The sequence below is a fragment of the Lithobates pipiens genome, unplaced genomic scaffold, assembly GCF_037356315.1.
Source record: "Lithobates pipiens isolate NorthernLeopardFrog02 unplaced genomic scaffold, aLitPip1_a1.2 Scaffold_18, whole genome shotgun sequence".
NCBI classification, from domain to species: Eukaryota; Metazoa; Chordata; class Amphibia; order Anura; family Ranidae; genus Lithobates; species Lithobates pipiens.
Genome location: NW_027507758.1, coordinates 514,627,380 through 514,640,642, shown reverse-complemented (window position 1 = coordinate 514,640,642; position 13,263 = coordinate 514,627,380).

Below are 13,263 nucleotides of genomic sequence, written 5' to 3'. Positions count from 1 at the left end.
CATCTTATGGTCACATGCATCTTATAGAGTGAAAAATACAGTAATAATTTATTTTGAACATGATGTAAAAAAACGGTTTTGTGCATATCAACAAGAAAACACAGAAAATACATAAATGTACACTTGAAGAGCCATATCATATAGTTCTCATTTGGCATGGTTGACATGTTTTGCCTTATAGGCTTCCTCAAGGGATATGTTTGTCTGCTGCAAGTTATGCCATTCTCATAATGGTTAATCTACTACTTCAATACATAGTTTAGGATTGATTTACTATCACCCAGCCTAGTATTGGAATTCAGTGGGATCACAGGAGACACATATAGACCAGGTCAGTATGATATAAAGAAAGGCTATATCGGAGTGGTAGATCCCTCACAGCTGTGAAATCAGCAAGATCTAATTTACAAGTGTGCATCGGTAGGCAGTTAGCACTTATTTGTAGGGCTGCGGAAATTAACGATTAATTGTTCCATTAATCGTTAATTTCTTTGATCGATCAAAATAATTTTGATCGAGGACGATCCACGGAGTCAGCTCCGCGGTCTCGCCCATAGGAAAGGCCGCGGCTTCTGCCTAGCTCCGGAGCCGCGGCCATCTTGGTCCACCCCGACGGGGGCCCGCTGACGTCATCATTGCCCGCCTGCTTGTGTCTACTCTGAGGATGGACGGGTCTGCCTGCTGTCTATTCCAGACAGAGCAGACAATCATGAATATTAAGGTATGGGGGAGATGTGAGGAGATGTGGGCAGTACTTTATGGGGGGAGATGTGGGCAGTACTTTATGGGGCTAGATGTGGGCAGTACTTTATGGGGGGAGAAGTGGGCAGTACTTTATGGGGGGGAGATGTGGACAGTACTTTATGGGGGGGGGAGATGTGGACAATACAGCATGGGGGGAGATGTGGACAATACAGCATGGGGGGAGATGTGGACAATACAGCATGGGGAGAGATGTGGACAATACATCATGGGGGGAGATGTGGACAATACAGCATGGGGGGAGATGTGGACCGTACAGTATGGGGGAGATGTGGACATTACAGTTAAAGTTAAACTAACTTTCTACGTTTTTCTTAAAGTTTAATAAAAAAAATGTAAAAACTGTATGTGCATTATAATTAATCGAAATTAGTCGATTAATCGATTTAAAAAAATAGATTAATCGAACAGGAAAATTTTAATCAGTAACAGCCCTACTTATTTGGTTTGGGTGGACAAACTTGACTGGCCTGCACAGAGGCCCAACCAGATACAACACCTTTGGGATGAATTGGTGGAGACTCTGAGTCAGGCCTTCTACCCCAACATCAGTGCATAGCCTCACAAATGTGCTTCTGGAAGAATGGTCAAACACATTCATAGACACACTCCTAATCCTTGTGGACAGCCTTCCAGAAGAGTTGAAGCTGTTATAGCTGTAAAGAGTGGGCCAACTCAATATTGAACCCTACGGACTAATGCCCCATACACACTATTAGATTTTCTGCAGATTTTTGTCTTCAGATTTACCAAAACCATGTAATGTAAGGGCCTACCTGATTGCATACAAATTGAAACTCTTAAGGTTTTACCTCATATTATATGGTTTTGGTAAATCTGAAGACAAAAATCTGCAGAAAATCGAATAGGGTATATGAGGTCTTATAAATTTATTGGAAAGTTGAAAGCGAGTCAGGAATTCTCCTCCTACATCAGAACCTATGAAAGATATGTTGTCCACACCAAAGTAATATTGAAAGAGAGTGGCTCTTATTCCATTTCAAGAAACATGCCTTGAAGGAACTCTGTGCAAATCCAACTGCATGCCTAAAACCATATAATATGAGGTCAAACCTTAAGAGTTTCAATTTGCATGCAATCAGGCAGGACCTTGCACTACATGATTTTGGTAAATCTGAAGACAAAAAGCTGAAGAAAATCTAATAGTGTGTATGGGGCATTAGTCCATAAGGTGCAATATTGAGTTGGCCCACCCTTTACAGCTATAACAGCTTCAACTCTTCTGGAAGGCTGTCCACAAGGATTAGGAGTGTGTCTATGAATGCAGTTTACCACTGGGATCTCCCTCCAGGCTCTGGGACTCATTATTCCAGAGCAGTGTTTCTCAACTCCAGTCCTCAAGGCACCCCAACAGGTCACGTTTTCAGGATTTCCCTCAGATGAAACTGCTGTGGTAATTACTAAGGCAGTGAAACTGATCAAATCACCTGTTCAAATGGAAAAGCTGAAAAAATGACCTGTTGGGGCGCCTTGGGGAATGGAGTTGAGAAACACTGTTCCAGAGACCTGCTCAGCCATTATTCAGGTCCTGCAGAAGGACTATATTAGGGTAAATTGTTTCTTTTAAGATCACATTCTATGTATTATTGTTTGCTAATGTATTGTATTCATTTTTGATTACATAATTATCAATATTGTATTATGCTGTGAATGTCATCTTTGCCCTCATGCATGCTGTAAGCTTTTCCTGCTCCTTTTTTGGCCTACATGCATATTTTCCATAACTAACCTCCCTGCATGCTGTCCTGGGCCCATACACACCTAGCCTAGTAACTTAACAATGTTTTTTGTCAGCTACATTTTGAGGCTTACCCTAAACAACCCCTAAAATGTGTAAAAATTAAAAATGCTATTCTTGACCTCAAATTCAAGAGTTCAAGAGACCCTTTTTTTGGGCCCAAACTCATTTGGAACCCCCCCCCCCCCCCCTCAAAAATGTTTTTTAAGTCAACAGATACACATACTCTATCTGCTGACTTTGCAAAACTCATACACATTATCCCTTATTTGTGTTCATATTTCTGTATAAATTCACCAAACCATATAGTGCAAGGGCCTGCCTGATTACCTACAAATTGTAACGTAGAAAGTTTTTGTCTCCTATTATATTGATAGGGTTTTTCAGAATGCCAAAATGTGCTGCAATTTGAACAGTGTGTATCCAGATTTTTAAATTATGACACTTCTTACATGTCCACTGGGCTGCCAATAGTGTAAGGAAGGAGGGGCTGGCCAAAGTATCACAGATTATTTATGCAAACAGCTCTCACTGAAGTAGAGAGGGTTACTTGTCCAAAATATCTACCCATTACCTTCCCCCACCTTTGGTAATGGGCCACCAGAGGGGGTGAGGAATTAGATAAGTTGACCTTACACTTTTGTTTTTAAATACTCATTTAAGTTTTAGCCTTGTGTTGGCTAAGCATGTTTGTGTCAAATTTGCTTGCAATGTTATGTGCAGAAGTAGTCATTTATTTTTTTATTTTTTTAATCCAGTTTCCTTCTAACCCAGAGCAATGGCAGGATGTTGCAGCCCAGTTCCACCATTAGTGGGATTTTTCCAACTGTGATGGTGCATTTGATGTCTGGATTGTCCCACTACCCAGCTCATATTATTTTAATTATAAGGGCTTTTGCAGCATAGCCATGCTAGCTGTAGTGTCTGCCAACTATGAGTTTTTGTATCTGGATGTTGGGAAGAACAGCTGCAACTCTGATGGAGGGGTGATTATACAGACAGAGTTTTAGAGGTGGCTCCAGAATGGCACCTTAAATTTGACACCTGCTGAGGAGAATGTTGAGGGTCTCAATTTTTTTTTGTTGAAGATGAGGCCTTGCTCTGGGGGAACATCCGATGAAGCCGTTTCCTATGAGGAACCTCACCCCAGAGCAGAGCATATTCAATTACAGGCTCTCTTGTGCCAGAAGGTTGGTCAAAAATGCCATTGTCATCATATTGAGTTGTTTCAGGCTGTTTTTGACTCCATTCAACCTGGTACTCTACAAGATGGCTGGCTCTTCTGGGGGCTTTGGCCCTCAGTGTGACTCACATCAGAGGATTTGACGTCCAAAATGGCAAGGTCTGTGCTGGGTCCAGGAGTCAGATCCCATGGCTTTAAACAAACATCCTGAGTGAACTCACCACACTCACTTTCCTCTAAAAAAGAAACAATACATCTTTCATTGAGCCAGCCCAAATCCCATTCATTTCTAGCATCCAGTGTGCTGCATTAGTTGACCAACCTTGCACTTGGTCTGATGTCAATGTTTGTTCCTGACTAGTGGACTCAACCATGCTGCACTCTGGTTGTTTTTCTGTGAAAAATGCATAGAAAAGGGAAGGTGATGTCATTTTACAGAGGGCAAACACTGGACAAGTGCCAAAATTTAAAAAGTCCAGAAGTTGCCCCCCACCCCTCTTGTCTCCTATGGGATAGGGGATATATGATGAACATCCTAGCAGGCATGACTCTGTGGTCTCTCCTCTACCCATGTCTACACTGGCAAGGCTGTATTAATGGGCACTGATGAGCAGGCAGCAACCAGAAAGTGTTCTTTACCCCTTAAGTTCTGCCCTAAGCCCATGGCCTTTGGCCCACCTAAAAAACACCCCTGCCGGTGACTAAATGAGTGTGTTTGAAAGTTGTCAGTTATGTTTTTGGGGGGAAGATGGCCTTGTTGCCTCCCCTGTTGGGGCCCGAGCAAGGGTAGCCTCCCTTGGTCCCTTGTGGTGGCTTGGCTGGAGCCTCCTTTTTTGGTGCCTCCTTGTTGAAAGAAGAGAAAAATATTAGTTCCAAAAAATAAAGAAATATCCAAAAACATGACCAACTAAGAATGTTCATATCTGCTTTATATTTACCTTCATCTTTAGAATACCAAGTCATACAAACATTTTAGAGAACCTTATATATTATATACATATATATAATTCTCTAGAGCTACTTGGAGAAAGAACATATACAGACTTCTAATTTACACATATACATATTGGTTAGATCCAAATATTGCTGACTTTTTTATGATCTGATGTATGTACTTCATTTGGTCTTGTTCACGGTGTTTGAGATCAGACCATTTTTTTCGGATTTGGTCCTTTGATCATTCCACTGAAAATTCACTCTGCAAAATGGTGATCACCTTCTCCAAAATGATGTCCTTTTGGCTTTTGGGCTTTCCTTGTGCAGCTTGCAGTCATAATCGTGCTTCTCTAGGATGTGCACCATCTCTACCATCTCACCCTTGCTCATGGTTGCTTTGTGCCTCCTATGAGCTCCACCACCGCGGGGCTGCCATTAATCTTCAGAATTGTCATGTTGTCCCTCCCGAATGTTCCGCCATGCGTGTCGCATGCAGAAGAGAGATGGTCACGCCCCAGCGTCATGACGCACTGAGAGCACAGTTCCACACATTTGCAGTGTATATGAAGCCAGAACGCACAGTCAATAGAACAGCCATAGGGACAATCTTGGAGTGGAGATTGAACAATCACTAATGCAATAAAGGAGCCAATAAAGCAAAGGCACAATTGGAAATTGGGGCATAGGCAGTTAGTGGCCTATACTGCTTAGATTGAGGCCTATATTGGGACCAGCTTATGAGTTAAGCCAAACATTATGGTTTGTCTTGTGTTCTGTCTTGCAGGCATCATATCATTTATCATGACGGATAAATTTACTGTGCCTGATTTTCTACCCCAATTCATTGACCTATAACGGGAGCTGCCCTGTCTCTGAAAGGTCAAGAATAGAGACAATTCCAATAAAATATTAAGGAAGGCAGCTTTGGAGAAACTGCTCGAGTTGGTGAAACCAGTGTACCCCAGGGCAGACATCATCTATGTCAAGTCAAAAATATTAAAACCTGAGGAGTACTTTTAAAAGGGAGCACAACAAGGTCATCTGGGGTCATCTGTCATCTGGAGAGATCAGGAGCAGCGGCAGATGACATATATGTCCCCAGGCTGTTGTATTACCACAGCCTGCAGTCTTTGACTGACCAGACAGAACCCAGGCCATCACTGTCTACACTCCCTTTGACATCTGCTGAGGCCACAGCTCCTGAGGTCCACCCAGGTCCTGCTGCACAGGAAGAAGATGTGGAGGAGCCCAGCTTGACCCAGGTATAGCATTGTTGAACATATTTGCATTCAAAAATACAATTATGATAACTAGAGGTTATTGTTAAAATATTTCTGCCTTAACAAATTAGTTTCCATATTAATAGACAGTAGTGACCAAACATGATTTGAACAAGAATTAAAAATGCTGGGGTCAGAATGATAGTCTTTTCTATTCATCCACATTCAATTTGCAACAGTGAGGAGATCAAAATTGTGTGTGATTGATGACCAAACCCTAAAACAGATTATAATTATGTCCCATTTTCATACACAGGAAAGTGTCAGTCTGGAGGAGCCAGTGGTCAGCAGCCAGACAAATTTGCAGATCCCTCCCCTATGCCCTCCTGCTAAAAGGGCTAGGAAGAGTCGAAATCTGACCTGAACCGGTGAATGGAGGTGCAATGGACTCCTGCTGTGAGCAGCTGCAATCTCTACTGTGAACCCAGCCTAATGGCTTTTGAAGAAATACATTAGTTTATAAAAGGACGTTTTATATACTACAGTGGACTGGTTTTATATATTACACTAGTTTTTGTTTAAGAACAGGGTTAAAATCAGAGAAGGACAAAGGTACATGAGTTCCATTATATAAATGTGCAGATTACATTAATCACCTTAGTAGGGCATAATCTTCATATTATATGACTTAAATGGACATGTATTTAAACATAGTTCCAGCACAGGCATGTTAATAGGAGCCATTATATTTGAACATTTATTACATTTTTGATTGATGCTTTAATTTAGTTGGTTAAATGTTCTATGGTTAATTACTTTTCTGGTACTGTAATATACCCTATCCACAGCTTAACATGTTTATAGATCTATAACTCCAAAGTGATTGTACTCATTACTATTGCACAATTTTCTGATATGAGCCTGTCAGATCCCCCTTTTTTTTATTACAGAAGTGCAAATAGATAGCAAGGTATTCAGTTCTAATGTGACAATTTAGTAGGAAAAATCTGTGTTTGGTAAATACATTTTAATACACTTTTTCTGGCAGCCTTAGCTCATCTTACTTATAATAAAGGGTATGTTTCTGTTCAAATGATAAGCCAAACATTTGATTGATTTGTGCTATAGTATACTTCAGGAATATAATTTTTTAGTTTACAATAGGAATTTTAATAACTTTTGCTCATACAACTACAGTACAGTGCAGTACTCTGCTTATGGACCTGAGCAATTTTGTGACTTAAAGGGTAATTCCACTTTTGTGGAAACAAATAGCAAAACAAAAAATGTAGCACATACAGTTGTGACACAAGTCATATGATAATTGAATGTCATTAAACATTTCCTTCATTTGCAGTCTACAGTGCTGTAATTGTCTGTAAAATATAATGCAATATGGCAACCTGCAGGCATTCTGTGCACAGATGGTGTACGGAACAACACCAACCCCTAGAAATGTATTTTCCCGCTTGTGTGATTGGTTTGCTGATTGTCTCAGAAGTCTGTAGTAAGATGCATGTCAGATTTTGAGCATCCCCTGGAAGGAAAATTTCATTTTTGGTGAGATACTCCCAAACAGAAATCACATCTAAGGCGATACAGACCCTGCTGTTTCCTGCATTAGAATTCTGAAAGTACAGCAGCTTAAAGATAATTATGAAATAACTCCCATTCATATTCATTTTGCACATGGACAAACAGTTACTTCTTTAGAATAACAAGAGGGAGGACTCTACAACAAAGTTTGGTAAAAACCCTCTAATGTGTATTGATCACCCAGAGGGGAATAGTTGTTACTAAAAAAAAAAAAAGATTTTTTTCAGGGAAAAGGAGGGTTTTCTGTATCTATGAATCCAGAGTCTTAACAGTGCTTATAAATACTCATCAGAAGGTCCACTTTGACAGCAGTGGCTACAGCTGGCTGCTATATTTACACAGCAACAATTGCTGGTAAAAATAGTAGCAGGAGCAATAGTGGGGCAGGGACAGGGCATGCTGGATACCTCCTGTGTTCTTCTGCAATTTTATTTTGCATACGTAGCAGGCCCAAGAGTGGTTAAAGTAAAATGAAAGCTTCTTTTTTTTCCTTTTGTAGCACTAACCCCCGAAGGAGCTGCTGGTTAGATTGGGCTTACCATTACCTTCTTTTTCTTCTCACTTCACGTCTAGGGGTGTCCCGTGGTAGATGGCCCAGTAACTCGAGAGACTGACAACAGATCCACTTGAATGAATTTTATTTGCAAAAACGTAGACAATGAACAGTCTCTTAAAGTGGGAGCAGAGGGTTGGGAAGGAAGTTCAGGTACTCTTTAGTGTCAAAGTCAATATCAAAGAAGCTGCTTACTTTGACTGCATTCAGAGAATAGCCATTCGCAACTGAATGTTCACTCAAGTTGGACAGTCCCTCTCTCACAAGGCCTAGCAGCCAACAAGGTGCTTACTCAGGAACAAGTCTCTGCCACAGACATTCTTGTAGAACATACAACATAAGTCTCTGCCACAGACATTGTTGTAGGACACGTAGGAAACTAAACTTGTAGAACACTTGTGGAATACCTGGATCTTTCAGCAAGCTTTGTGATATCCAAGAGATTCTCTTGGGTACTTCAGCTCCTCCAGGCTCTCGCTAAGAAACCAACCTGTACGTGGCCTTCTTCTGAAGAGTCCTCCCCTGGATAGCGTGAAGTCACTGGGTCTCTTCCAAACCAGAGACGACACCCAAACACCTCAGAATCCTCCTTTAGTTTCCTTGCCTCGGGCTAGCCAGCAACGAGACAACAAGATCGGGTGAATCCACACCCCAGGCCATAGCCTTCCTGGGGGCTGGTCAGGAGGACCAGGACCATGAAGTCAGTACATCCTTCTGAACCGGAACCCCGCACCACGTGACGTCCGCATCTTAAATACCCTCTCCCAGAAAGCACAGCAAGAGCGCCACTCCCACTGGGTGGGCTCAGAGAGAGAGTAACTTAAACACCCAACCAGACCATAGTTCCATGCCTGCCAGAAGAGACAGTGTCCTCTGTGGTCAGGCTGAGCATCTCATAGTCCAGTCAGACTGATGCTGAAGTCCAAATTTAGACAATTGTACCCAAACCAAACTGCAGTTCAGGTGTAACCTTAACTTTGAAAAACACATAGGGCGTGCTCTTCAGGAGCCGGCGCTACACTTTAAAATAAGAACATGTTATAAGTACCTGCTCTGTGAAATGGTTTGATTCTCTTCTTCAGAGGTCCCCGACCGATGCTCCTGGCTCCTACTCTTCAGCAAGTGCCCTCATTGACAAAGGCAGGGCAGCTCAGCCCGACCCCCCACTCCCTTCTCACAGAGTTTGATTGACAGCAGCAGGAGTCAATGTCTCCCGCTATTATCAATCTATCCATTAAGGAGTGTCAGAACCAGGAGAGCACACTGCTCTCGTGTACATTGCTGGATTGAGATGGGGCTTAGGTAAGTGTAAATTTGTTAGTATTGTTCATTCTGCTTTGGAAAGAGGTTGCCACCATCCCTATTCACATTGTCTTGTTTTTTTACCCTCTATCGGATTTTGCCGGCAATAAAATCAATGAAACATAAATTTATAAATGTTCTTTCTTTAATTTAAAATGATTAAAATACATATTCTCTAAAACCACAGATAGCCATAATTATCTTACAGGGCATTTGGCAAGCAAGCATATACAGATTAAAGTGATACTCTCCAAGAACTGCCTACTTTATGAACTTTTTGATGCTCCGCAAGTTGCTCGCTCTGTGGCATCATATATTCAAGGCGATGCATTCAATTCATTTCTTCCTCGGTGACAGGAGATGCCATTCTGAAATATCAAAGAAAACTCCTAATAACATATTGTCTATAAATCATTTCACTAAATTATAACAAAATATATCATTGCTTCTGGGAAATGTTTGATCAACTGAGATTTGTGATCAACTTGAGATTAACTGGGAGATTTGTGATCCTTGCATGGGACTATCCCCTGTTTCAAGTGGAAAGGGAAATGGGCTGATATATTGAGAAGCATTGGCATATCTTGTTATGTTTGTAAGTATTATTTAGTGAAATGGTTTTATTTGATGTGCTAACACGTGCCTTGTAGACAATGTTGTTGGGAGTTTTCTTAGAATATGTATTTTAATCATTTTGAATTAAAAGAAGATTTTTTTACAAATGTATGTTTTGTTGGTTTGGTTGCTAGCAAAACCCCATAAAGTATAAAAAACAAAACTAGGTAAGTATAAGGGGGGGGGGAGAGAGAGTTGGCTGGGGGGACACATGCATCACGGAAGGTTTTTTACCTTAATGCATAGAATGCATTCAGATAAAAAAAAAAAAAAAAAACTAAAGCTTTAGGACCACTTTAAATACCTGAATTTATCACTGTGAAATGGTATCCAGTAAATAGTATGCAACAAAATTTTATAATTACAAAAACTATCAACCATCTGTTTCAAAGCAGTGCAGTAGGCCAGTGGTGTGGTTCAATCTTTTCATTATATTGCAAGTGTATCATTGTGTGGCATGAGTACCTTTCTTTCAACATCCAAAACATTATCAACTGAATGGACATAATGTCTATTAATCTGGGCAGACTAATGACTGATTTAGTCTTTTGTTCAATGCCCAACTGATTGATTTTTAAATTGACTGATTGATCATCCATCCCACAATTTACACACTTCTTGAGCAGACTCTGCTAAGGTCAATCAACACCCACAACACACATGCTGACCATAAACATAACAATACAATTGATGGATGTGACAATCATTTCAACTAAACCAGCATGTTTCACAACTCAAATACACTACAGTGTATTCCTTCAATATATGATAATTTTTGGAAGAGAACAATCCGTTTTGATGCATATTCAGCAAAATCAATCTTCTTTGTTGCATCCAACAATCATTTTTGAGCATAAACTCATATAATCTAAATCAATGATACATGCTATGATACATGCAATGATACATACAATGAAATAATCTAATCAATGGTACATCTTTTATTGTCACCACTATGGCTAGCATTATTGCAGTGATAGAAATCAACTTTCTGTTGGTATAGGTAGGTTATAAAGATAAGCTGGCATTCCAAGCAAGTTTGTTCTAGCCCATGAGACTCCACACTGTAAAGGAACCAAACATGATGCATTTATCTGAGCAAAGCCCAATGATAGCATTGATGAATTTCATAAAACTCTATTGTCAGAAGGAAGCATTGACCTGAGTGTCTATATGATCCTTTAAGATCCTAACATAAATTGGCTGGTAGTATGTGGCTTCTTTATTCTTTCTTGGAAAGAACAAGATGCACATTAAAGGTAATCACTGACAATTTCTAGTTCTTGGTACAACTATGTGCACACAAATGGTAGCCACCATTTGTTTTTACATAAACATGTACCATTCACAGCATTTGCTTCAGCAATTCTGAACTTTAAAAATGTCTGTGACATCCATTGCCATTCACAGACAGGAATGTAACATAATTTTACACTAGTGTGGTAACCAGTGTTTTTCTGCACTGTAAAACGCCAGTCACAGTAAAAACGGTGTTTTCTGTGTATCCCATTCACACTGAAGGGCAGGCCAGAGCTGCACTGCAGTGATCTGTGATAAAATCCAGATATACTGCATTTTATTTCAGTACACTGGACAGGATTGCATGTCTCTGTACAGCAGGTCATCACATCATGCTGCTATACAGTGACATGAATGAAGTCTCACTTTTGTACACTTCAAATAAAGTTGAGTGTAAAAAAAAGAGGAGCCGTGTGATGCATTGAATCACTCACTACACCATCTCCTACTGCCAGTTCACTGCAGCCAGAATGGACAGCTGCCAGATAATAAATCACTGTGCTGCAGCTGTACATTTAGTTGTGAATGGCCTCTTTAAGTGGTTGTAAAGTCTCCACAATAAACTCCCATGAAAGGTTCTCTAATGCCGCGTACACACGACCAGACTTTTCAACATCAAAAGTCAGACGGAACAATTCCGGCAGACCATTCGATCGTGTGTGGGCTGCAGCGGACTTTTGATTTGCAAAAGTCTGACAGACTTTAGAAATGGAACATGTTTCAAATTTTTCCACCAGAACTCGGCCGGACCCAGTTCCTACCACGAAATCCGCTCGTGTATATGCTAGTCCGACGGACAAAAACCGACGCGAGGGCAGCTATTGGCTACTGGCTATGAACTTCCTTATTCTAGTCCAGTCGTACGTCATCACGTTCAAATCCGTCGGACTTTGGTGTGATTGTGTGTGGCCAAGTCCGTTCATTCGGAAAGTCCGTCAGAACTCTGTCAGAACTCCGTCGAAAGTCTGTCGGCCCTTGTCCCTCGAAAAGTCCGGTCGTGTGTACATGGCATTATGGGGAGATAGTAATGGCAGTTTTTTTTCAGCAATATAGTCTCTAAATACTCTTTCCCCAGCAGTGCTTCCGTGCAGTCACATAATTTTCTCGGGTCTTACTCCCAAGCAGAAGAACTCCAGTGGGAAGGGCTCACATTCCTATGCTGGTTTAGCTTCAGGAGGGGAGGGAAGGGGTGGGGAGAGGATCAGTTTCATACAGACTATGGAAATAACAGGAAGGGAGGGGGAGAGAGGGAGATACAGATGCTGCAGAGAGAGCTGGATGATGGAAAGTCACTTTACTCACAGGAACACAGGAACAGCCAGGAACCACCACTTATTATACTATACAGAAAATGATAAATAACATTGCAAAAAATCACTAGCACAAAATAAATAAAGGAAGGATCAAAGATAGGAAGGAAGCCTTGATCAAAACAAGCAAGGATCGAAGGAAGGAAGGATCAATTGATCCCAGGAAGGATTGGTAGAAGGAAGGATCAGTTGTTCAATTACAGGAAGGATTGATTGTTTGTTCACAGGAAGGATCGGTCGTTTGATCGCAGGAAGGACCAAAATGGAAAGATCAGTCAATCAGTCACAGGAAGCATTGGATGTTAGCAAGAAGGATTGAATGATCGATTGATCACAGGAAGAATCAAATGATCGATCAATCATAAGCAGGATCGGTCTATCAAGCGCAGGAAGGATTTGTTGATAAATCGCAGGATGGTTCGGCAATTTGATCGCAGGATGGTTCAGCGAATCAATCGCAGGAAGGATAAGGCGGTAGATCTCAAGAAGGATCAAAGTAAGGAAGGATTGGTCAGTCGAAAGAAGGCACAAAGGATTGGTCAATCGAAGAAGGATCAAAGGATCATTCAATCTAGCAATGGATGCTGGTGTAGTAAGGAGAGGTTTGGGTTCCTGGAGAACTGGGCCAACTTCTCAGTCGATCACCAGTTCTATAGAAGGGACGGATTGCACCTAAATGAGGAGGGTGCAGATCTGCTGGGAGTGAAGATGGCCGAAAAGTTAGAGGG